This window comes from Tachyglossus aculeatus, chromosome 9 (genome assembly GCF_015852505.1).
Source record: "Tachyglossus aculeatus isolate mTacAcu1 chromosome 9, mTacAcu1.pri, whole genome shotgun sequence".
Lineage (NCBI taxonomy): Eukaryota > Metazoa > Chordata > Mammalia > Monotremata > Tachyglossidae > Tachyglossus > Tachyglossus aculeatus.
Window position 1 is genome coordinate 21,673,975 of NC_052074.1, and position 3,462 is coordinate 21,677,436.

A 3,462-nucleotide genomic window follows, 5' to 3' on the forward strand; every position below is an offset into this window, starting at 1 on the left:
GCTTACTGTGTGCAGAGCACTGTACTAAGCGCTTGGGAAGCACAAGTTGGCAACATCTAGAGACAGTCCCTACCCAACAGTGGGCTCACAGTCTATAATACGTGGAACAAGGCTCTTGGGCGAGTAAAATGGAAGAAAAAGACAGTTTACCCTGCAAGAACGTACAGTCTTCTTCATGAAACCATATCCCTTCCTTCTTTCAAAGCCTTTCCCCATCCCCATTCCTCATCCCCTTCTACTTTGGTCACTCTCAGTGAGCAACTCCTTAGCATTTATGGTAATCTCCATTCCTTCACTCCACTCATCTCTCCTGCATAGCAGCTATCGCTTTCCCAGGAGCCCCCACCATTCCTACATCAAGGAAAACTCTCATCAATAGCACCTTTCCTTGACAGATGCTATGGGTATAATAATAATAATACCGGCATTTATTAAGCGCTTACTATGTGCCAAGCACTGTTCTAAGCGCTGGGGAGGTTACAAGGTGATCAGGTTGTCCCACATGGGGCTCACAGTCTTAATCCCCATTTTACAGGTGAGGGAACTGAGGCACAGAGAGGTGAAGTGAGTTGCCCAAAGTCACACAGCTGACAAGTGGCAGAGCCAGGATTCGAACCCATGACCTCTGACTCCAAAGCCCGTGCTCCTTCCACTGAGCCACGCTGCTTCTCTTATAGGCACAACCACCGTTCCTGACACTGATCACGTTCTACCCAGACAGGACCTAAATCTCTACCAGCGTTCTAGCCAAAACCAAACTGAAAACATGTGTTATGAGAGACCAGATAATATTCATTATATTAAGATACATTCAGATATTCATTATCTGTTTGTGCTCTGTTGATTTTTCCTGCGTTCAATGTCCTTCACTTGCATTTTATACCCACTAGGTGCAGGATATTCATGTTTGCTCCCCTCTCTCCCATTAAACCCTTAACTTTTTAGGGGTGGGACCATGTTTTGCATTGTCTCTCAATCAATCATTCCATCAATGGTATTTACTGTTTTGCAGAGCAACTGGGAAGAGTACAATTCAACACAGCTGTTGACAGACACGGTGGCTGCCCACAACAACCTTACAGTCTAAAGAGGGAGAAGTCCCCCAGCTCCCAGGATAGCACTCTGAATGCTGTAGGGGCTAAATCCTGTTCCTGGAATGCTGACTTGAGAAACGCCTTTCCTTACCGAAACAAGTGAGGCTTCTTATAAAATCAGAGCCTGTGGCCAATAAATCCAAAATCCCAGGATCGTAAACTATAACTGGGCACATAACAATGAAAAGTCAGCTCAGGGGGGCTGGACTAGACACACAGGCGCTCCTGAGCCAGTATCTCCAATAAGGCATTTCCTCCCAGTTCTGTTTAATTTTGATTAATTTAACCTGACAGCCCTGATGTCTTGTCTGATCACAAGAAGCCTGTAAAGTCCAAATCTGTCAGGCCTGTCCTGCTTCAGAAATACAATGGGATGCCTCCACTATGACAGCTCTAATTAATCCTCCAGCTCTCCCTTTGCAAACAAAAGCAAACGTTGGCCTTCCTTCAATCTCAAAGGCAAAAATCTAAATATTGGAGTGAGCCCCTGCAGTGAAAGCCTCCTCTCCACAGGATATAAAATGTCAGGCTGCAGGTCCTTGTATTTTTACTGTGGTGGTTACTGGGTGGGGTAATTGTGGAAATGAGAAAACAATATTGACTTTGGAGAATTCCTTGTCATGTATTTTTTTTCTTTTACTTCTCAGCCTTGAAAGCTGACACCCACCAAACATGATGCCAGCAAAAGCAGCGGTGCAGGTCCAGCAGCCAAGGGCCCACCCCTGCCTGAGAGGGACAAACAATCTCCAGGGAGTCTCCCCATCTCTTCTCCTTACACAATGACACACAAAGAGGCCACTAACAAATGGCCCCTGTTAATGCCAACTGGAGTGGCAACATGGAGATATGCATTTTTTTTTCTCCTGGTAACGACACAGATCCGTTTAAAGGCCCTTGGTTGGAAAAGAGTATCACTTAGAATCTGCACCAACTCCTCCAAGGAGATAATCAATCTCAATTCCCAACTTCCTAACCAAAGATTATTTTGCTCCTCATTACTGCTTTGGCAGCTTTCCTCTCCCTAGCCCTTAATGTTGCCTCCCTCCAATACTCTCCTCTCCCTTCCCCTTTCCTATCACACTCCAAATCACCCCAGACAGCCCATTTCCTGCATTCCTGCAGCTAAGCAATCTAGATGGGAGCTGAAAACCATTCCACTGTAAGTTATACCTTTTTATGCTATATTTCTGCCTGTGTCAAGCACACCAATGCTCTCAGTCCCTCCTCAGTCACTTCCAGCCCATGGCCTTTACTGCCTACTTCAGGCCTTAAACTCCCTTCTAGAGTCTCCAGCTACCTTCCCAACAATGAGCTGGCCACCTGTACATCAAGAGGAAAAAGCCCATTAGATGTGAGCTCCCTGTGGAAGCCGGGAAAGGTGAAAGGAAGTGGTAGCTAGTACAGGTGACATCAAGACTGTGCAACGGAGAGCACTATACATTGTCTCTCCTTTTGTGAAGGGAGGTAGTCAAGCAAACAATAGTGTTTTCTGTACTTGGTCCTCGGGAAAATACAATAAACATGAAAGACATGGACTCTACCCTCAAGGAGCTAACAGTCTAAAACCAAACTCATTTTGACTCCATCCCTCCCCCGGACCCGTTCTCCTCACCCACCTGCTTCTGCCAGGAAAGTGGCCGTCTTTCCACTTCTGAACACCATCATCTCCAGAAGCATCACCAGCACTTTCTATTCTGTTGGGAAGGGACAAAGCCAGGAGTTTGCTTCACACAAATGGCTTTTAAGAAATCTGGTTGGTGATTTTCCAGTAAGCCACACATTTTTTGAACACTGGGCACATGTACCTTGTCGGGGGAAGAGATGGGGGACGGATGGTGGTGGCGGTGGTGGTGGTGTGTGTGGGTGTGTGTGTGTTAGCATTGTAAGGAGGTCAAGTTCAACTCAAACACTGGGGGGGATAATTTGGATGACATCAGTGTCCCAATGTAGCGCCACACTTCCCTTCCCACTTATGCAAGGCTCAGTCAGTTGCCAGTGTTTATCACATTGCAACCCATGGAAGGGGGAGGGAGAGAAATGCCTTACCCCCGTCAACGGACCTGTGTGGCTCATGGCAGGGCTTGGAAGCCAGTATATAGATTTAGGCTTAAATTGGCAAAGTCTAGGGAAGAGAGAGAGAGAAAGAAAAAGAAAGAAAGAAAGGAAGAATATGAATGAATGAATGAATATGCAAAAGAATATGGACCATCACCATAGTTTACTAAACTCTCTCTTCAAGAAACCCAAGTACCAGCTTCCATGGTTCCAGTCCTTCTGAATCTTTGTTTTTGGTCAAGGCCAAATGAGGAAAAAACAAAACAACATCAAAAAAAAGAAAACAGCACTAACAGCCCCTAGAGATGCACTC